This window comes from Mirounga angustirostris, unplaced genomic scaffold, assembly GCF_029215605.1.
Source record: "Mirounga angustirostris isolate CCGP_5_RB_7025 unplaced genomic scaffold, mMirAng1.0.hap1 SCAF_7, whole genome shotgun sequence".
Classification (NCBI taxonomy): Eukaryota; Metazoa; Chordata; class Mammalia; order Carnivora; family Phocidae; genus Mirounga; species Mirounga angustirostris.
Window position 1 is genome coordinate 28,270,524 of NW_026991715.1, and position 23,517 is coordinate 28,294,040.

Sequence of the window (23,517 nt, forward strand, 5' to 3'; positions counted from 1 at the left end):
CACAGCCCCTTGAATACTGTAACTTGATGGCAAGTCTTACAATCAGGCAGTGTACGTCCTCCACCATCGTTCTTCTCTTTTTAACTTATTATAGCTATTCTAGGTCATTTCCATGTTCACAGAAAATTCATAACCCCATCTTTAGAGGGTATTTCGAAGTAAAGTTCCACGGGGTTGACTTTGCCAGAAAAAAGCTCAAACTAGATCCAGAGATGAAAACTGAGATGCAGCTCAGAGGTTGGTTAGTTCTGTGCAGTGATGGGGAAAATGGCCTATTACTGAGACACAGCATTAGTCTGTCAGTAAATGACTGTTCTACCCAGAGATGCATTCTCCAGGAGCCACCCACTACTCAGATCTGTGATTTGTTTTGTTTAGGAGAGGAATCGCTTTTAGACACACATGCCATGCTTTGAAATTGTTAATCGTAGAGACAATCAACCTTCAAAGTCCTGCCTCTGGCAACTTCCTGCCTTTTACCAAATCCTGGCTAACAGCTTGGGGTTACTGGTTGGAGTCTTCTGAAGTCGGGGTGAGGTGGCATGGTCCACACACTGGCACTCACAGGAGTGTGAATAGTGATAATAAAACACCACGATGTATGTGGAGATCTGGAAAAGGTTGAAGCTGTGTACCCCTGTAAGGGGTTGTTATTAATAGCACCCTTCATAATATTCGAGAGAGGGTGACCAGATGTGTAGGATGGAAGCTGTCTTCATGACTCCAAAACTGCAGTCAATCACATGAAAAAGTTCACCTTTGGTTGGGTATCAGAGCGACCTCCATTTGTTGACACTGGGGAGACCCGCTTTGAGAAAAACAAGAGGACAGGGTCTAGATCAGGAATTCTGTCAGCAGCTGCATCATTATTGAGATAAAACTTTAAAAGACAATCACCCCCCCACCCCCATCATCTCCCTCCCTTGGTCTTTGTCCTTAAGTCCAGAATCCAGATCAAACCAGATGAATACGTTATCATCAGCCGATCCTTACACTTTTACCTTCTCTAGAAGACTGAGTGATTCTACTCATTATTGGCTGAGAAAACATCTGGGAGTGGCTAATGTCATCTCCCCCTGTGGAATTCACACCCACATGAGCTAGTCGGTATCCCTGTGCCTGACCCCTGAGCCTGGGCCCACCTCACCCACACATACAAGGGGGAAGCCGGGCTAAAAACAGATTGCATGACCCAACTGGGCCAAGCACTCACTCATCAAGACCTTACGGAGAACCCCTGCAGTACTCAGCCCTTCTGGATACTGGTATACTTGGTATATCACCCCTGAGCACAACATAGCTGATAATGCCTGAAAACGATCTTTTTACAAAGGTGGTCTTGAAGCTAGTGGGTCTCCAACCACAGGGAAGGGCAGCCTCTCATCCACAGCCTTTATGGGGAGTTTCACTTCCCCATAGCACAGCAATCCTCACTTCCCCCCAGGAAATGTTCCTGCTATGGAAATTATCCCAATTTCCCTTATCCCCATGGATAAGGCAAAAGAAGAAGCAAAGGTTTTTCTTGTGATTCTAGGGGCATTTCTTTCCGTTGTGGGGTTTAACATATTTTAGCATTGTGTGCGCTGGATATAATGAAGGGATAGATTCAAGAGAGGCAGGGCAGCCAGCTCCAAATGGAGCTCCTTGTGCAGGAAGAGGATCCCAGCTGAATAATACACTTACGGCTTCAAAAAAGTTTGAAGGGATTCAATTTGTAAAACCAATCAGACTTCACATATTGAAAATAAAGCCAGTTTGAACAATTCTTTCTCTTACTCCCATCCTTTGCTGAATGAAATTAAGAAAGGCATATCACCACTTCACATGCAAGATAAAGCACTGTTTCATATAAAGCAGTTTCATTTTTTTTTTCAAAGTCTGGAGCCTCCTGTGTTAATGTTGGGATTATTACCGAGCCGCAAATGAGAGCCAATGGCATATCGCTGTGTTAACTATACATTCCGAAGCCGGGTGGCAGGTGGGCAACCATCACTGTATCCTCAATTATGGTTGCACGTTATACAAACCACATCCTACATCCAGAACTAATTATGCCCCAGACAAAGAGGAGATGCGGGGACCCAGAGAGCCATCAACTTTCAGAAGGACAGAAAATGAAATCAAAGAGCTCCAGTGGGCGGCAAACTTGGCAACAACAAAAGATATTTTAATGACTATAAAGGGTTTAGGCTTGACCGTCTTGGAAGCTAAAATAGAGATGGCTACCCCTCGGGGGTTTGAGAATTGTAGCAGACAAGTCAGAACATTAGTTTCAACTTAACAAAAGCCATGGTGACCTCCGCATCCATGGCTGAAGCGCTCCTCTCGCTGGGGCTGTACCTATGCGGTAAATGCATCCCCATGGTCGGTACAAGAAAGTCATTCACATTTTGCCTGGCTCCCTACCAGACAGACCTGGGCAGCAGTCACCAGGGGCTGTGGGGTAAGGCTAGCTATGGAGGGACAGTCTGATGGATGCTCTCTTCAAGAGCCCAGGGACCAGAAAATTACAAAGCAGGACATAAACTTCTTCCCCAAATCCCCATTCCATACTAGTTTTAAAAGGGTAGTTCCAGTATAAATCAGAGGCCATCCTGTTTCTTCCCGCTGGAAAAAAAAAAAAAAAAAACCCTTAGAACACAGCACCATGAGACAGTGAGGAGGCCAGGAACAGGCAGAGGCTGACATGGTGAGAAGGCTCTGGGACAGCATTAGGGGAACCAAGAGGACGGGGCAGGAACTGGCCTGGGGGAGCCCAGGGCCACTGCTGGAAGCCCCATTGGGAACTATGGGTCTGGCAGGGAAGGCAGAGGAAAAGAGGAGCATCAGCAACCCACAGACAGGTCTTGCTGGCCCATCGTGCACATAAAGAAAGAGCAGGGAGGTTAGGAGGGCCAAGATGAGGGTAGCAGGTACCATAGCTCTAGACAGTTCTGTCCACAGCCTGAGCCTGGGCATGGAGAGGCCTGCAGAGGAGAGGCCTTTCGGCCTGGTGAAGGGAGCTGCACCATTCATTCAACAGACTGGCACTGCTCCAAGCCTGGCAGCCGCCCTGTGAGATAGAAGAGTGGATAAGAAGAGGACTCCTCACTAGCACTTAGCAGATCATGAATGTTCAGCAAACAACTGTTGCATAGTTGAATGGCCCTCCCTGCTCAAGGATCTCAGGATGAGAGCCCATGGAAGCAAAATTCTCCTACATGCAGGTGCAGAGCTCCCCAGGTGTTCCAGTCAGAGTCTATGCATAAAGCATGCCCAGGAATCGACGTAGTTTCCATCAGGAAACCTTCCCAGAAGAGACCCATAGTACCATATGATTTGGTCCTGGGGCAAGTAAGGTACCCCCAACTTTATACAGGAAGCAGCACTTCGTGCTCCCCTAGAAGCAAGACACCTCTAGACAGTGAGGGGTAGGATTGAAAAGATGGAACAGAAGAGCATCCCTGATGGAAAACTTCTTTATGAAAGAGAACTGGAAGCAGTTGGCAAGACACACACCTGCCCTCAATGAGGTAATTTTCCTCTTAGGAGTTGCAACATGATCTAAAGTGACTGACAAACAGAACAGTCTGCGACCAGACGGAACCACTGAAAAAGGAAGAAGCAAAAGAAGTGGGGAAGTGTCAGCTGAAGTATCTTCGGCTCTAAGGAATTTATATCAGAAGGAAGCAAGCAAGAAAGGAAGGGAGCAAGAGAGAAGGAAAGAGAAGGAAGAAGAGAAAAGACAAGGAAAGGAGAGGAAAAAGAAACTATAAAAAAAGAAAGAGGAGTTTATCAGATAGATAAAGGGAAGCTCAGAGAATCCAAGATCCTGGGAAGGACAGGAATCCAATCGGCCGAGGAAGGGCAGGAGTTCCCGGGCCACCTCCTCAGGGCACAGCGCACGGACAACCCCACTCCAGATTCAACGATCAGGGGAGAACGTCCGAGAGGCCCAATCCAGCCATGTGCCCGCTGCACCCAGTGCTATGAGCAACAAGCTCTGAAATCAGGTAGAGGAAGGTCCCCCAAAGACAAGAGGGGTGCTTACCGAGCAAGGAAAGGAGATGCAAGTGGCTGAAATAAAAGAAACCCATTGCTACAACCTCTTAGCGGCCTTGCACGTGCACACCTACATGTGTAGATTCATGAACACATGTGTACACACACACACACACACACACACACACCTGTCCAGACAGCCATATCCTGCTGGGCTTTGGAGCCAGGCTGTCAGAGTTTGAATCCTGGCTTGACCAACGCATGACAATGGCAGAGATATTTGAACTTTCTATGGCTGCCTCCTCATTCATAAAACAGGGATAATATCGCTATTAAGGCTCACTGGGAGGATTAAGTAAATAATGCATGTGAACTTCTTGCACAGTGCCTGGCACCCAGTGAATGACCAGTAAGTGTTCACTGTGGAGATTTCCTCCCATACACTCAAAAAAAATCTCCCCATCTAACATGGTGCTACCACCTCATCCCTTCTCAACTGGGAACAGCCCAGAGTCAATCTAGTTACTGCATCCAACATTCATTTCTCCCACCTCAATATTCTACAACCTACTGACTAAACGGTCCACATACCTACCACCAACACACCTTACTCCATCATGGGAGAAAGGAAGAAGAAAAAGAAAGAACATTTCAAGATGATATGATCCACAAACCAAAGGGATAGAAAGAGAATCCTGTTCTTCATACTGCCCCTTTCCCCAGTCTAAAGGGCCAGATAACAGATTCCAAAAAGACCTGGTCCTGCTTATTAGAAGGCATCTCAGGAGCAAAGCGGCGAACTAGGTAGTAACATCCCCAGGAACACCCAACACTCCTGGCTCTCATTCTGGGATTGCTGGACAACCTTTTGATGATTAGAACAGTTCCATAGCCTCCAAGAACCTCCACCAGAGCAACCAACCACCTGGTCATCTGGTAGACCCCTTGTCCACATAGAACTAGGAAACTGACTTTTATAGTACAAACCTGAGGAAGTTTGTATGAGGTTAGCCTGAATGAAACAATCTCTTTTAGGACTTGATTCCCCTTTATATGAACTAACTGAGGCCCTGGGGCATACAACTGAAGAACAGCTATTTATTAAAGTGGTGTGGAAATATATACCTTTATCCATGTCTTATTTCTAAGGCAGTAGCTAGAAAGTCCCAAAGTAGAGAGAGTAAGAGACCACATCCCTCAACCATACTCTCCTCACCAATACTCCTAATATTCCTCTTGATGAAGATCGTTCATTCTTTTTTTTCCTTTTTTTTTTTTAATTTAAATTTTGGTTTCTGGGGCGCGTGGGTGGCTTAGTAAGTTAAGCATCTGCCTTCGGCTCAGGTCATGATCCCAGGGCCCTGGGATCAAGTCCCACATCAGGCTCCCTACCCAGGAGGGAGCCTGCTTCTCCCTCTCCCTCTGCCTGTTGCTCCTCCTGCTCATGCTCTGTCAAATAAATAAATAAAATCTTTAAATAAATAAATAAATAAATTTTGGTTTCTGGAGTCATGCATTCTTCCAACAAGATCTTATTAAGCCCCTTCTCTGTGACAGGCTCCATGATGAGAGAGAAAGGAAGCTAAACCAGGAGCCAGGAGACCTAGCTTTTCCTCCCAGCTGTGGGATCCTGGGCAGTGTGTTGCCGTCCAAGGCTGCAGGTCCCAGGTTCGCACAACGGACACGTGAAATGGGACAGAATGATCTGGTATGTCTTACTCAGCCTGAGTCACCCCCAGTTGGAGGAACTCACATTCCAGCTGGTCATCTCTGGCCAACAGTGTCCTTTGCCAAGGCCAGCAAAGCTGCTAGACGCCTTCTGGAGGGAGGTTTGGCCAGGCCCAGATGGCTTAGTAAAACAGGAAGTCCTTGTGATGGCAAACTAGCCATTGAGAAGAGGCGTGCAAGTTAGCTGAAACATCTGAGCCTCCTATTTACTTTGGATGATTTTTAAATTTCATTTTGGCTAAAGAAATCAGCCTGTCTGTCTGGCTTCTGGAACAATTAGAGAACAGAGTAGAACTTAAAAAGCAGAAAATGAAACAAACAAACAAAAGAAGGTGGGAAATACAACCAAGAAAGAGAGGCTTAATGCCTTGGATGTGCCCAGAGAAGAAGCCAGATGGGAACTGGACCCTAGGAGTGGGCATGCAGATGCTGGGCCTGAGTAGGACACTTCCAAGCCAGGGGCTGCTCTGCCCCTGACCTGCCTTGGGACTCCCGGAAGTCTGCGTGAGAGAGCGGGGCAAAGAGCTGACCCTCTATCCCTCTACCTAAGCAGCGGAGAGAAGGGCTGAAGAAACAGCACACAACAGCCCAATGTGGCGTTCCTTGCCTGAGATGGGCCCACACTGGAAGCTCTCTCAGGGAGGTTGAGACCCAAGTCATCTGTGTCCATGCTCCTCCAACAACAGCCCGTTCACATTTTGGGCTGGGCTGGGCTAGACTGGAGGAACCCTGGCCTGAAAGCTGTCATGGACACAAAGCAAGTCATCCACACTCTGGAGAAGATTCAAAACACTGTTTCAATCAGCGCTGGGGCACACAGCACAGGAGAGAGCAGGCTGAAGTGGAGAACATCGCGGGAACCAGAGAGGTCAAGAGACACCCCAAGGCCACACAGCAAACATAAACACTCTGACACCTGGTCTAATCTCATTTCACACAGCATCTAAAAAGTGGAAGGGAAGTTTCTTAGAGGGCTGATAGGCTGGGAGTTTACACATATGCAGGAAGACAACAACCACCACCACCACCAACAGACTGGGGATTTGGAGTTTGGCTAGGGTGGAAGGCCAAGCAAAGGGAGTTATGGGGTCACAGTTATTTTTATGCTACCTCCTGAGAGGAGCAATAAAGAAAAAAGAAACTGAGATAAAGCAGGACTAAAGGAATGCTGGGGGCAGTGGGGTGTCCGTGGAGTTACGGAGCCTTGCCCGAAGGGGCAGGAAGAAGCTCACGCAGACAGAAAGCAGAAAGGTACCACCAGTGAGGGTCCCGGCACCTTCCTTTACATCCGTTCAGAGATTTACTCTCACAGAAATAAGGGCGCTCTCTAATTACCTCTAACTTTCATGCCCCTTCTTCTCCCTCATTCTATGACTCCGGCTTCTCAAAGCTTCCCCCAGCCCCATTCCCAGAGGGCAGGATGGACCCCAGCTCAGGCATTATCTGATAAGCTCCCCTCACCTGCCACTGACAGGGGGACCCAGGGATTCATGCACAACCAATCATGTGCTGCCCACGGGGCGCCTGGGGCTGGTGGCTCGGACCCAATGGTGGAACGCCCTAAGGTCAACGCAGAGCCGTTGCGGGAGGAGCCGGAAATCTGTCAGGCAGTTCATGCCCCACCCCCAGCGCCCCCCTGGGCCTGTTCACTAATGTAAGCAGGGGGGCACTTGTGGGAGAGGCTGCACCCTGTGCCTGTGACCCACCGTTGCACTGTGGGGACGGTATTAGACGGCCCCACTCAGCGTTGAACTCCAGCGTCAGCGGGGCCCTAAAGCTCCGGATGGAAGAGGCAGGAGGCAGATACCCATCTGCCCATCTCTGCAGCCTGTCTGCTCCACAGCCTTTTTATTGCCTTTTCACATCCTTAGCCCAGCCCCAGGGCTAGAAGCTTCTAGAAGGCTCACGCATGAGCCATCAGCAGGCTCCGTGCCCCACCCTCACCTCAGCAGAAACTGCCTAAACACCAGCACCATGCACTTCCCTCTGCACAGCCCTCCTCCTGGGCTCCCCTTCCTGCCCACCTGGGATCAGCCCCTTGCTTCATGATGCCTGCCCAGCTCTGCAGCCTGTGCTTTCCCACAGTCATGCTCTTTCCTTTTCTACACGCCCAGGCCCTCAGGCAGTACTGCTCACAGCCACGGGGCTCCCCAGCTCTCCAGCCCCCTGCTCGCAATCACGAGCCCCTGCAGGAAGAGTCCACCTGAGCTGGCTGGGAACAGTGGCACATTGAGGGTGATGGTGAGGACGTCTCACTGTGGGCCACTAGCTCAGTCAGGCTCACCACTAGCAGCCCTCATCCCATGCACATCTGGCTCAAGTCCTTAACTTCCTTCCTTCCTGGACAGTTCAGGTTCTAGCCCCTCTGTAAGCACATGGGAAGTTCTCAGATATTAGCTGGGTTAACAAACAAATGCAGGAATAAATAACATACATCCTCAAGGTATTTTTCCCCCAACAAATCTCTGTAGTTGGTATATATTTCTGAACTTTTGCATTCATCCATTCTGCAGTCTTTACTCACACGTAAAAACCAACTTGGTTGGTTAAAAAATTCTTAAATTCCAGCTATGTCCCATGACTGCAAACCTAGTTTTTCTAACTACAGGCTCACACATAGGACCTTTCCGTTTTGCCCCTGAAGTTCAAAAATGTTGCCAGACCCTTTGAACCCCTGTTCAGTCTTAATACTACTAAGTGTGGTACACCCAGAGCGGGGTACTTGCTGATGCTTGGCATTTCATGCACAAACCACCACCTATGAAATATTCTTGCCAAGAATAGTGAACCAGAACGAAGGTGCTAGACCTAACTTCCACTTGCAATAAACACAGAGGACAGAAGAACAAGTTAAATGATGACGTTAACAGGCAAATCCAGATGGTAAGACATTCTGTAAAACAACGGACTCAGTTTCTATACCATGAAAAACAATATTTAAAAAAAGGGGGCATGCTCTAGATTAAAACAGACTTTTATTTATCTTTTTAAAGATTTTATTTATTTTGAGACAGAGTGTGTGTGTGAGCGGGGGGGGGGGGGGGCAGTGGGAGATGGAGAGAGAGAATCCCAAGCAGACTCCCCATGGACTGCAGAGCCCAACATGACCCTGGAGATCATGACCTGAGCCAAAATCAAGATTCGGACGTTTAACCAACTGAGCCACGCAGCTGCCCCTAAAACAGACTTTTAAACATAGCAACCCCCAGTTATCTATCACTGCATAACAAATTACCCCAAAACTGAGTGGCTTAAGACAATGATCAACATTTATTGCCTCCAAATGTCTGTGGATCAGGAATTGGGAAGTGTATTAGGTGGGTGGTAGTAGCTCAGAGTCTCTCGTGAGTCTGCAGGTAGGACAGGAGCTGGGGCTGCGGACACACCAAAGTCTGGCTGGAAGTGAGGATGCACATCTGAGTCTGCTCGCTCACATGGCTGGTAAGTATTTAGTCGATGTTGGCAGGAGGTGTCACAGAACTTTCCACAGGCTGCTGAGCAACCTCATGACATGACACCTGGCTTCCTCACGGTGAACCCTCCAAGAGAGCACAAGGCGGAAGATCCACTGTCTTGTATGGTCCAGCCTTGGAAGTCATATACCATTACTTCTGCCACATTCCTTGTTAAAAGAAAACCACAAAATTCAGCCCACATTTAAGGCAAGGGGAATTAGTGTCCCTCTTTTGGAAAAAGGGATGTGAAAAAAATTTGAGGACATACCTTAAAAACACCATAGCAAACAAAGATGACATAAGGACTTGGTTTTTGGGTTGGGATGAAGACAGACCAACTGTAAAGACATTTTATAAACATTCTGGGCAATTTTATTATGGATCGATGTCAGACAATACCAAGGATTATTGTTAATTTTGGTAGGTATGATCATCTCATTGTAGCTATGTGAGAAAAAAATCCATGTTTTTAGAGATGTATACTAAATATGTAGAGAGGATGAGGTGATGTCTGAGATTTGCTTTAGAACCCTTCAGCAATGTATTGCATATATGAAAGTTGCTGAAAGAGGAAATCTTAAAAGTTCTCATCACAAAGAAAAAAAAATTGCAAATATGTATGGTGGCAGGTGTTAATTATACTTTTTGTGGTGGGCACTTTGCAGTATACCCCAATATCGAATCACTATATTGTACACCTGAAACTGATATAATGTTATATGTCAACTATACCTCAGTTTAAAAAAATAAAATACTTCAGCAAAAGTTAAAAGAAAGTAAACAAAAAGAAAAAAGAACAATATTTTAAAAGGGGCTAAATGGGGGCACCTGGTGGCTCAGTCAGTTAAGCGTCTGACTTCGGCTCAGGTCATGATCCTGGAATCCTGGGATGGAGCGCCCGTGTCGGGCTCCACACTCAGCGGGGAGTCTGCTTCTCCCTCTCCCTCAGCCCCTCCCCCTGCTCATTCTCTCCGCCCCCCAGATAAAGAAATAAATCTTTTTAAAAATAAAATAAAAGGGGGCGCCTGGGTGGCTCAGATGGTTAAGCGTCTGCCTTCGGCTCAGGTCATGATCCCAGGGTCCTGGGATCGAGTCCCGCATCGGGCTTCCCGCTCCTTGGGAGCCTGCTTCTCCCTCTGTTTCTCTCTGTCTCTCATGAATAAATAAATAAAATCTTTAAAAATAAATAAATAAATAAATAAATAATAAAATAAAATAAAAGGGGATAAGTGAAGCAAACAGGACAAAATTTTCATGATTGTCAAAATCTGGGTGGTAGGTACCTGAGGGGGATTTATTGTATTAACTCTCTACTTCTGTGCATACTTGAAATTTTTCATAATAAAAATTGCATTTCAAATGCTATGAGGTTAGATGTAGCTCTCATTTCGCTTAGGCTGCCTGGAGCATGGTGCGCCCTTCCAATTTGCGCAGACACATCTTCTCTCAGCTCAGTGTTTTCTTCTAGAATATCTTTATTCCTTCTATTTCACCTGCTCTGCTCTCTTCTCCAAGAGTCCCAGTTAACCATGTGTCAGACCTCCACCCTCTGCCCTCCATGTCTGACATCTGCCCCCCCTGGATTCCATTGCGTCTCGCGGGTATGCTCATCACCATCGCAGGTAAAGCAGCCCGAGAGCATGACAGTAAGCGGGAAATGTGTGGTGCAGGACCTCAAAGAGCAGGGGGAGCTGCAGGGCTGTCAGAAGTGGCTCCTTCTCAGGGGCGCCTGGGTGGCTTGGTCGGTTAAGCCTCTGCCTTTGGCTCAGGTCATGATCCCAGGGTCCTGGGATCGAGTCCTACATCAGGTTCCCTGCTCAGCAGGGAGTCTGCTTCTCCCTCTCCCTCTGCTGCTCCCCCTGCTTATGCTCTCTCTCTCTGTCAAATAAATAAATAAAACCTTTAAAAAGTGGCTCCTTCTCAAGAATGGCCCCTCAGGAACTCCCTCTCCCCCTGACAGCCCTCACAGAGTCCAAAGAGCCCGTCACCAGTGAGTCCGTCACCAGTGAGCATCCGTCACCAGTGAGTCCCTGGCAAGGACCCAAAAGCACCTCCCACCTGACTCCTCCCTACAATCAATACGAAGTTAGAAAGGAAAGGTCACAACATATTCCCTGCCAGCTTATTTTTTTATTTTATTTCTTTTTTGTCTCTTCCTTCACCAAAATACATACCCGTCCCCAAACAACCTTTGCCACTTTTCATCTCTGCTGCTCCCTTCCTGCCTCTGAGTTAGAGTCTGTTAACAAGAGTCTGAAATTTTCTTTGCAACTACAGCAACAGAAAAGCAAATTTGCCAACCTGCCAGTGTAGGTCTGTTTTGTCACAAGCAAACCAGGGCCTCTGCAAGCTAAGGCAACACCCCATATCTTCATAATGGACTGCACTTCATTTTTACTACCCCTCATTTTGTAAGGTTCTAAGCATCAGGGAAGTATTTCAGGAAGACCTGCCCCAGTGTTCCAGCTCACCTGAAAGCAGGAGAGAGAAAATAAAGCTAAATCACGACGGAATCACCAAAGCTAGCATTCACTTCTCCACCACCGATTTTCGGGCTCTGTGAGATAGGACACTGGTCTCTGGTGCCGGAAATGCAGAGAAAGACGGCCCATGGGGAGACTCGCTTGGGACCCAGACTCTGCCATCCTTGAACTTAGTGTTATCGGGGGCCAGGAGGATAGCACTGCGCTATGCCTGGAGGTGGCAGGATGGGGACCCCTCATGCAGGGTCTCGCCGGCCACGTTAAAGAGGCTTCCAGGGAGTGTGGGCTTTGTCCTTTGGGAAAAGGAAATCATGGAGGACATGTTCAGTTGCATTCTAGAAAAAAATCTTTCTGTCCACAGTGTGGAGGATGAACTGAAGAGGTAAGATTGAAAGCAAGAAGCCCTCTAGGCCTTGTTCTAAAGACCAGAACACAAGTTATTACTTTAATTCCAGCAGGGTCCGTATGCATTTCTGGACCCCAGGTTCTGACCTAGGTAAGAGAAACTACGGGTCACATGCAACTCTGCAAACTCTTTCTGTAATGGTACCTTCTGTCTTCTAGCAAAGCTACAACAGAAGGAGAGTGAGATTTAAAGCAACAACCTTGAATCTGCTAGTGGAGAGAAAAGGAAGATATTCTGAAACACTGGTGTTTAGTTGTCAATCATATTACTTGTAACCCTCTCATCATTCACCCAGATGTACAGTGAGTGGGTACAGCATCACAGTACAGACAAGAGATGCCTGGTGTGTGAGCCAGGGAAGTGCTGGTGGGGAGGGAGAGGAAGGGATGGACTGGGAATGAGCTAAGGAAGTAGAGCTGAAGCCCTTGGTCCTCCTGCTCTTGCTGAGCATTCTCTCAACTGCATCTGCACCTTGCTGGTGTCCACCCTGCACTGTGGCTCCCAGATTCCAGATGAAGTGCAGCCTTGTTGGTGTGCAACAGGGATCCAGCAAGGTGACACACTGATTCCGGTAGAAATCAGCAGCCCCACACTGGAAATATGCCTACAATGTATATGGAGGTTGCACTGCACATGGAAAGGAGGGGTTGAGGATACCCTTGGGGCGTTCTTAGGCAGTGTCTAAATTTCTCAGGGCTCAAAGTAACCAGCTGGCTCTAGGATGTGCTCATCCCGCCCACGGTTCACTGACTAGAAGCATTCTATCAACGTCCCGACCAGGCTGCCTCACCCAGGGCTCCTGCCAAGCCAAATGGAAAGAGTCACTGGGCTTCTGCCTCCCAGTGTCTCTCTCCCCTCCGCCACACCCCTCCCTCTCTCTCTGATACGAAGTCCCAGAGCACAGAGACTTATTGGATTACAGGCTTACTAATTAGATTTCCCTGGAATTTTCTCTCTAAAGAGTTTAGTCTCTGAACTGTGAACTTACTGGAGTTTGCTTGTCTGTGGGTTTTCTTGTAAGACAAAGAACATTTCACATTGCAGACCCACAACTCCACCTGTGAAGGGCATGGGGTGTGGGTGAGGTGTGAGCCTTTCCTCTCTCCTCCTGTGACCTGGACAGTTTGGCCAAGGCCACAGTTGTGACCATCGTGCCTGAGGATGGATCTCATGGATGAAGCTTTGTGGGCTTGAAAAGGCTCCCAATTCCCTCCTCTGTGTGCACCAACCCAATGTGCTTGACCATGGTGATGGAGATGAGAGTAGCTGTCTCTATCAAAGAACTTACCTTACTTCTCCAAATGGCCAGCTTGGTCTTGATGCCATGTTATGGCTATCCCTTACCTAGCACCTCCTTCCTTCTGGGAAAGGGAACAGACCAGTCCACCAAAACTCTGAATATTTTTCTATACCCACCAACAGGAGATTTGAGGTTCCGCCAGGCTGGGTCTCTCAGAAGAGCTCACATGCCTATCTTGCCCACTCAGAGGAAGAGCTAAATCCAAAGAATAATTAATAAATAAATAAAAGGATATAAATTAAATAAATAGAGAAAAAGAATTTCTGAGAAGAGCAGAAATCATGCATTTAGGTCTTTATCCATTATTAAACCAGCCATTCCACAATCCGATGTAGGAACCCTTGTAAATTTCCAAGTGCCCAAAGGAAAGATAAATGACTTTCAGGAGGAAGAGCTCACATTTGCTGAGCTCCAAGCATAGGCCAGGCACTGTGCTGAATACTTTGCATGCATGTTCACTTTGATCCCCACAAACACTCTGTGAGGAAGATACCATTATCAGCCCCATTTGACAAATGAGAAAATTGAGGATTGGAGAGGATAATTAGTCTGCCAAAGGGAGCTCAACTATTAAGGAGTAGAACTGAGATTTGGATCGGAACATAAGCTCTTAAGTGCTGAGCAATACCACCTTTGAAAGGTGGAAGAGAGTTGTTTCAATCTGCTTATACCAGAGATTGACACATGTCGAATCTCCAAAAGAGGGAGACACATTCTCTCCTGTAAGCACATGCTGAAGTCCTGCCCCTATCCCGCATTAATCCATAAAGCAATCCAGATCCATTTTGCTAATGCCTCAATCTTGATATTAAAATACTTGTGACATTCAAACCCACATCCTCAGCCAGGCCCAGACAGTGTGTGTCAACCCGCCCCCATTTCCCACCCTCACCCCTCCCACCAAATCCCACCGCAGGCGATGCAATGTTCACCCACTGATTGAAATAATGCAATTAGGGGATACAGAAAATCCATTCCACATGGTGCCATCTGCATTCTCCTCTGACAGCTAATTTGATTGGCGCTCTCTAATCAATAAAGCACTCACGCAGCAGCCAGATAATTCACCTCGATTTTTCCTACACCATTTATAAGTGAAAAACACTCCCTATCCTGCTTTTGCCAGTGACCCAGGGCCAGGTGGTGAGTCTCTAAGAAAACAAAAACAAAAACAAAAACAAAAACCAGCAACCATGAAATGGTAGACAATGTACTAAAGGTGAGTCATGCTGGCTTCACAAGGCCAGTTCTCCCTTGTGGGTGGGTGTTCTTCTTAGCTGGAAGCAAGGGCACTTGTCCTTCCATTTCCAGTGCTACTCCTTCTCTAGAGGAACAGAAAGGAAGCCCAGCCCAGGAGCTATGGGTGGTCCCAAGCAGTCTCCATCTGGGAAGAACCTGAATTGTGATCTTTTCACCATACAGGAGAGTTTGAAGGTCCATCTCTGGATGGCTGGATGAGTGCACAGATTGGCAGAAAGGTGGACGGACGGGTGGATGGGTGGGTAGGTGAATATATATGCAGGCAAATGAAACAGCAAAAGAAGGATAAAGAGAGAAAGGGTTGGGGGAGGCAAAGAAGGAGAGGGGCTGGTATGACTGGAATAAATGGAGGACAATGCCCTATTAATCCTATGCTGATGACACAATCCTGGCCAATGGTGACCAGGTACCTGAGGTCAGAGTCCCTAGAAACAAGAACTAAGACAGGGATTTGGGTCCATGCGATCTACCGAGCGAATACTCTCAGGAAATATGTATTAGACTCAACAAATAGGGTTGGAAAGAGTGAGGGAGCAGGGCAAGGTAGAGGATGTGGTTGCAGCTGGGGTCTGACCTCAGCTGGATACTGCGGCACACTCTGAAGCCCAATGGCCCCCACAAAGTGGATCTTAACCTTGAGGCAAGTGGGCTGACCTTTTGTACCCCTTTGCCTGTCAGTCACTAGCCCAGGGGGAAGTTGGGGGGTGGGGTAAAACTTCCTGGGACAAGGTAGCTCCCATTGGGCAGAGGGCAATTCCTGGAGAAGTCACAGCACACGGCAGGCAGGGACGGGGAACACCGGTGGGAAAGGCAGGCAGGACAGGCACCGATGGTGACCAGCACAGCAGGTCATACACGGCAAGAGCCAGAAAGCCCAGAGAGACACAGAGCCCGACCTCCCCAGAGGGAGAGGCTCGTGCTGTCACAAAGCCACTCAGGTATCCCTACCCCCTGCTCTGGCCTCAAGCATTCCTCTTTCCACGGGTCATTCTTTAAAAAGCTAACCTGGAAGGGCACAATGAGTCCACGTGACCGCTCTCTGAGCCCTTGTGACTGAAGGTGGATGTGAGATGTGGCTTAGGAGAAGTGTCTTTTTTATTTTTTTAAAGATTTTATGTATTTATTTGACAGAGAGAAACACAGTGGGAGAGGGAACACAAGCAGGGGGAGCGGGAGAGGGAGAAGCAGGCCTCCCACGGAGCAGGGAGCCTGATGCGGGGCTCGATCCCAGGACCCTGGGATCATGACCTGAGCCGAAGGCAGACGCTTAACCAGGCACCCCAGAAACGTCTGTCTTTAAGAAGACATTTGGTACCACCATTTGTGACTCGGAGTTGGCTTCTGACCTTTTTGGAAGACTCCAGCACTCTCTGACCCCTGGAAGCATCCCCTCCCTAGGACCACCAGCCCTGTATCAGGACAGACCACATTCCAGGAACTGCTGCCTCTGGACCCTGCAGAAGGGACGGGTGAACACGGCATGTTGCCCGCATAACCTTCCCTGGGGGGTCTCGACATCAGTGCTGTGCATACCTGCCCCCTCTTACCTCAGGCAGGTCCACGGGGTGAGAGAGCAGCTCATTAATTTGAACACAGACCCAGGCATTCGTCTTGGAGCTTGGCCCACATGCTGCCAAGGAGTTTGCAGCCACATCTCACATCCACCCTCAGCCACAAGGGCTCAGAGAGCGGTCACGTGGACTCATTGTGCCCTTAAAGAATGACCCGTGGAAAGAGGAATGCTTGAGGTCACCCAGCAGAGCAGGCAGTAGGGATACCTGAGTGGCTTTGTGACAGCACGAGCCTCTCCCTCTGGGGAGGTCGGGCTCTGTGGGGGGAAAGGAGCACACAGACATCGGGGTGGTGCACACCCAGCCACCATGAGAAGCTCCATCTTGTGCTCCCCAAACTCCGCTCCCCAAAGCCTAACGGCTCACCGACACTGGCTGAGCACAACCATCCCCACCCCAAGAGAAGAAAAGTCAATATCCCCAAAAGAAAGGGTCATGATATATTGAAGAAACAAAAGCTGTTTTCAAGGTGACAAAGATACCATCACAGTGATGGGTCATGGAAGTCTCAGATATAACAGCTATCGGGCGCTTTGATAACAAAGCTGGCACATACAGAGGAGCCCGTAGACCCACCTGGGTGGGCACGTGTTATGCCTGGATGATGAGAGTTCCTCGGCCCTCAGAGGCGTGGCCCTACCGAGACAGGCAAAAACCAAATGAAAAGCTCAGGGAGCTACTGGAAATTAAATTGTCTCCTCCTCTGGGGACTCGTGGCTCTTCCAAGGGGACCCTGTGAATTTGAGGTCCGTGTGGGCTCCTCAATCTCCCTGGAGGAACTAAGTTCACACCAGAGTGGGGCACAGGGGTGTCCGGGCAGAGAGCTGCCCAACTGGCGACAGGAGTGTGCACAGTGGAGATCCAAGTGCACAGGCTGAAACGTGATGCATCACATGGTATGATTTGTTTGCTGCTTTTAGATTCTAGGAGATGAGCTAAGAAAATATTTGAATACTCCTTTTATTTAGAGGAAAAACAAGAGCCTATTAAAGGAATCTTCTCTCCCAAGAAGAAGTATACCAGAGCGGGGGGTGGCAGAGTGGGGGGGAGGCGGGAGGAATCCCTCCTGTCACCCAAAACCAAAAAAAAAAAATCCAAGGACAGCTCAGATTCAGAGAGCCCTGCGTGTCTGAGTTAGAAATGACTGAGAAACTATAGAGTACAAGCTCTCATTTTCACAAGTGAGCTGGCTCAGGCTCGGGGGAAGGCAGAGACCCAAGGTCTCAGGGCACGTGAGTGGCAAGAACAGCCCCAGAATGCAGCGATCTGGAGAACACTTCCCTAGAAAGGGCAGAGCATCTAGGGAAAGACTCAAACCCTCTGTTGGTAGGAAATCCTTACCCTATGATATTTATAACATAGTGCTTCTGGCATCTTGCCTTTAAATGCATGGACTTCACAGAGTCTCAGAGCTGGGTTCGAATGCTGTCTCTGCGACTTACTGCCTTTGTGACCTTGGGAAAGTCACTTCACTTGTCTGTACCTTGGTTTTCCCCACTTATACAGGAGGATGGATGATAATGTAGGATCACAATCTCAGGGGTTTGTATCAGTATTAAATGATGCAATTCATATGAGGTGCTTGGCAAATTAAATTCTTTTAGATCTAATAGTAAATTCCCAAATAAATGATAGCTGCTGACATTTATGAATCAAAGTTATTTATAATTATCTGTGAACAGATACTAGCAGGCAAAGGTAGGGGTAAATTTAAGTAATGTCCTTTGTGAAATTGTAGCAAACATTTATTGTTTGCCTTCCTGAGCCCCTGCCCCCTTCAAATGTTCTTCGTTTCCCTTTGGTTCTACTAAAACCTGGCTGTGTACCCCAAGGGTAGGTCTTGTGAGCTCCCTCTGTCCACCAGCAATTGGTTCAGGAGTGGTCACATGAGCCAAGCCAATCCAATCAGGGTGAATCTCAGGGATTGCCAGAAAAGCTGATGCAAAGATGTTTCTACTTCCTGCTCCACGTGGATGAGGAAGTCCTGGGACCTGCTGGCAGCCAGCTTGGGCCCATCTAGGAAGCCACCCAAAAGGAAGTGCAGAGAAATGGAAAGAAGCTGTGTCCTTGGGTTATCACTGAGTTCCTGGATCAATCCTTACCTGAAGTTATATCTGCACTTTTCTTACTAACTGAACCAGCAGATTTTCTTCATGGTTTAAGCCAGTTTTTTTTTCCTTTTCTTTTCTTTTCCTTTTCTTTCTTTCTTTCTTTCCTTCCTTTTTTTTTTTTAATCACTTGCAATGCAAAGATTCATAATCATTACAATGATCTTAAATGTCAAACCCCATCTTGCCCTTTTCTAAGTTGGAGCTTTCCTAAGCACAGTTGGAACTACTGTTTTCTTAAGAATATATGGCATGATGTCTTCTGGTTTCTCAAAAAGCCCTGTCAGGACCTTGCTTCTGTGGTTCCCAGTCCTGTGTCAGACATAAGCCCTGCTCTCTCTCTGTGACAAGTGCCTCACATAATTGAGGCTTTGATCTTCTGAAGCCTAAGGCCCCTGCTGGGCTGCAGGGCCCATGGATGAGGCTGTCACCAGGCACTAAGACAGACACCCCTTGTAGGTCCTGCCCCGCTGCAGAGCATGTGGGCGGTGACACTATGGAGCACAGGCAGCTGTGAGTGAATTCAGCTCTTTCCTCCAACAGAAATCAAAGCCCTGGCTCCTCACCCCTCTTCCCTGGGAGCCCAACATTACACCACCAGGGACAAAAAGCCATATTATCGGCTTTACACATTTTCCTCCATCTGTCTCCCCTTCCTGTTGCTTGGGCGGAATGCAAGCATACAACCAGGCAATGGGTTGGACCAAGATGTACCCTTCCTGCTCACTGGAGAATGGATGGAAGTGGGAGCTGAACGATTCCCCCAGAGGATTTTAAAGATTCCACTTGGGTTTCCATGGTAATTTTACAGAACTGGCACTCAATAAGTGTTTGTTAAATTGCATTTATTGAAGAATAAAGTGAATCGGATATTCCTATACCTGGACTGCTTTGCCATGGAAAATTCTCTGGCCTGGCAAAGGGACAGTGTGGGAGTTGGAGGCAGGAAAATTCTACCCTCCATGGGGTCAGGGCTCTTTGCTCTCAGGAATGAGGACTCAGCTCCGACCTACCTTCTTCCTCTGTCTGTACCAGGAAGATGGCATTGTTTGAGAAACCAGGGTGGTTTAGGTAAAAAAAAAAAAACAGTTTCGAAAAGAGACACTCCCTTCTGGCCCATTCTGCCATAACCGGAAAGGTTTGCAGAGTGAGGATATTGGCTCCTCAGGGCCTGCAGGCTAAGCTCTTCCCATGGATATACCCCCAAGGGCCCTCTATGGATCTAGCCTCCCGTCCAACTGGATGATACTCAAGCCGTGTGTTTATTGGAAAACATTTTAGACCCAGATTAGAATTTAACAGGCAAAATTGCTGAATAAGAACAAAAAAGTCACCAGCCCCCAAAGGGAATCAATAATATGCATAAGAAGACAAGCCCATGGAGGCTCTTGGTGGGATGAGGAAATGGTTACAATTTTTAAGTTTGTATTCATTTTTTAGTAATCTTTACATCCAACATGGGGCTTGAACTTATGACCCCGAGATCAAGAGTTGCATGCTCTTCCGAGCCAGCCAGGCACCCCTGGTTACAATTTTTAAATCCACATATATTATATATACAAGTTAATGTTCCTTTCACCAGAGACCAGAACAAATATACACCCCATCTTCCCTAAGCAGACCCAGTCTGTGGCAGCTGGGCTGCATTACTAATAAGTCGCCTCCTCGGCTGAAACATAGAATGAAACATCAATTTCAAGGTGCCCTGCCCTTTGACCCCTCAGGCTCATCAGCCTCATCCACAAAAACTTTGCTCAGGGCCAAAGTTGCCTGGCACATTCATCCACAAACCAACTCCCATTCCATTTGCTAAAACTGCCACTAGTCAGCTTTGTTAAAACTACCAAGTGTCATTTTGTCAATAGGTACAGCCCCTTTCTGAGGTCAGATCGATTCCAGAACACAGTTTTGAGTGACATCATTATCTCTGGCGGGGTTCCAGGAGCCTCTGCTTTTGCAACTCCCTCACGTTAATGACAAACAAGTTCCCCATGATGGATATACCTGAAATTAATATTGAAGGGACAGTTAATGATGCCAAGGTACCGCTGTAAGGCCTCATATTTCAAATTTAAAACTCTCCTTTCAAAGTAGGATTAGTTTTCAAAGCCTAGAAATTAATGCTAATATATTAAGCAAAACAAGTTTTTTTTTGACACCTCAAAAAAATAAAGCAAAGAAAATTAATAGTAAGGACTTCACTCAGTTGAGACAACCTCATTATCCTTGAGACACTGACAATGATGCTTTGGACTAGAGGCCTGTCTTTGTTACTCCTTGTTTCAAAGGATTTGAGATCTACAAATCAGGAATTCAGAAGTGTACGACATATATATCATCCTTAAGAGAGCGCATCAGTAAGCAAGCAGGCCTTAAGCGTGTGTGTATTCTCCCTCTCTCTCATTTATAGGCCATTGAAGATGATAATAAATAAAATTTCATCAACTTACATGGCTCAGTCCTTCTTTCAGACAGACATATGCACAGTTATTCATATATTTCTTCTGAGGGAAAATTAGAAACTTAAAAGGAAAAAAAAATTTTTTTTTCATTTAGTTTCTGAATCATAAAATCAGTTTGGCTCCCGATTCTGGGGAAACTGCTTTCTAAATATAGTGACTTTTTTTTCCCAGGCAGAAAAAAAAAAATTTCTGGCCCCAAAAGCCAGACAAACTGTGAGCAGTGATCAAATGAAACACCAATTCCAAGCTAAATGAACAAGAACCAGCGGAGAGGGAAGACTGGTATTGCAAAAAGACACTGACAGTATGCAAAGAGCTGTGTTCTGTTTGCACCAAGGAAAAAGAGAGAAACTGAATAGACATTTAGGTGATACAATGACCAAATTAGCCATTGATGATAACAACGCCATGCTGCCTAATCCAGCTATGAGAATACAGAGCACAGGAAAAAAAGCCCCTGCCCCCTGCTGACCGCTGGAGGAAATGCTCCAATAAGTCCTCCTGGTCACCAGGGGTGGGCTGTGAGAAGAGAACTTCTCTTTGACCATAATGCACAACGGAGAGAGGCCATACCTGAGCCTGTCCTGTTCTCCCTGTTGTTCATCTTACCTAAGGTGGGCTTTCTCCCACAGGTGTCCCCTGGGGACTGGGGCCTCCTGCCATCTGCTGAAGTGGGAGCAGAGAAAGTAAGATCTACAAGACTGAGGCCCAGGGCTAGTCCAGTGCACTGAATCTGCCACCCCCATTATTCTATAAAAACGTAAGAGTTCCCCTCCCCAACTTTCTCTAGCAGGCTTTGGCAGGCCCATGCAAGCTCAAGGACCAGCCCAGAGAACCCAAACCCAGTGATTCTATCTGAGCGGTGGCACCCACTAATTTAGCGGCCCTTTATTGCATTGCTGATCCATCCTAATCACAATTCCCATAACATAAAGCCACCACTGTTAGTAACAACCTCTCGTTTGTGCAGAGACCACTGTTATGCTTACAATAAACTGCCTCAATCTGCCCAGCCCAGCCAAATGTAGGAGTCCAACACAAGGCTCTTTAGCTCTATTGTCACCAATTAAAAAAACAGGTTAAGAGAGAATGTAAACCAAGATAGATGATGTAACCAGGCTGTAATAAGATCTAGTGATTAGAGAATGAATCTAGGTTAATTTTCTTTTTGTTTCTATTAGCACCTAAAGAGCTGAGGGCAAACTTCCTTATGTCCTTGACTGGGTGTTTGCCCCGCCCCAACCCCCCCCCCTCCCCCCCCCCCGCTGGCTTCTTCCTGGCCTCAGACCTTGCCTGGGCCCTGGGTTAAGTTGGGAGTGAGGCTGGTGTTGGGCTGAAGCCGGAATATGACTTAGATGGGTTACTTTGGTGGGTAATGGGTAGGGAGTCCCAGGGGCAGTTAAAAGGCTGAGCTAGTCCGTTTTGAACCCCTAAACCCTGCCTTCAACCAATGACTCCCTGCCCCTGTGGAGTCTCTGGGGGAAATTTATGCATACAAGACAAAAGGAAGTTTCTAAATTGCTAACTGGGGATTTGCCTGCCTTCCCTATGAGTTGCTCAGGTTGCTGGGCAGATGGACCAGATGGAAAGACCCTTTGCTCTGGGCCAAAGACAGCAGAGTTAGCCAAGCGCTTCTCCTTAAATACAGACAAACCCAACATCACAGCCCAGTCAGGCCTTCCAAAGGTGGGGGCACCAGCAAGCACCAGGCCCTGCCGGCTCAGCCATGTGGGAAACAGGCAGAAGGAGGCAGGGGAGAGAGTTGAGACCACAGGTAAGAGATTTTCAAGAGCTCCTCTCTTGTAATACAGCTAGAGAAGCAAACTTGGAGCCCATGGTCAAGAGCAGACATGAGACTGTGGGAACCCACAGTCCTCTCAAGGTGCCAGGACCAGGCCTTGGGGCAAGAAGAGATAGGGGTCAGATGTGGAGGAACCTCTGGGGGAGTGGGTTGGTTGTGGGTGGATAATGGGTCAGAGTAGCTCATGCTGATCACTCAGCACTCCCTGGCAGAGGCCATTGGCTGGGCTCCAAGCCCTTCAAGGATGCAATGAGGATGAACTTCAGAGGACTTGTGCTGGGAACCAGAGGACAGGCAGAATGTTTGGGGCAGTGGGCAAATGAGAACCAGAGTGCATGGACTTAGGCACAGATGCTCTTTCCTGGAGGGATTCACCAGGTGAGGACTTCTGAGTGACAAGGCCCTACTCTGAGACCAGCCTAAGGGTTCCTAGCCAGGGCTGCCACCAGCCTATTCTTTTATATGAATCAGAAAATGTGCCCCCCCCCCCCCGCCAAGCAGACACAGCCCCAAGGGCACATAGGTTGGTATCACAGTGCAGACCAGATTTCAGCCCCCATCTGCTCCCTCAACTGAGCACCTTTGAGCAGTGCACAACCTGCTCAAGCATCCAGCTGTTAAGTGAAAAAACAGCCACAGGCTGAAATTGAAGAGTAGAGGGTCCATCCACATGATGCCAATACCTAATAACATGTTCACATCTTACACTTTCCAAAGTCCCCACCCCATCTCGTGTGATGGGATAAAGCAGAGATCACTGGCCTATTTAACCGAGGAGGGGACATGACTGGGAGCCAGGCTTGCAAGGTGTATATGACAGTCCAACGTTTCCCTCCCACAGTCCCTGCCACCTTTCTCCACTCAGTTGCAAGGTGGAAGTATTGAAAATAAAAGCATCACTAAATCACTTATCGCCCTGAGCCTTAGAAATTACTTGAATGGAGTTTAGGGTAGAACTATTT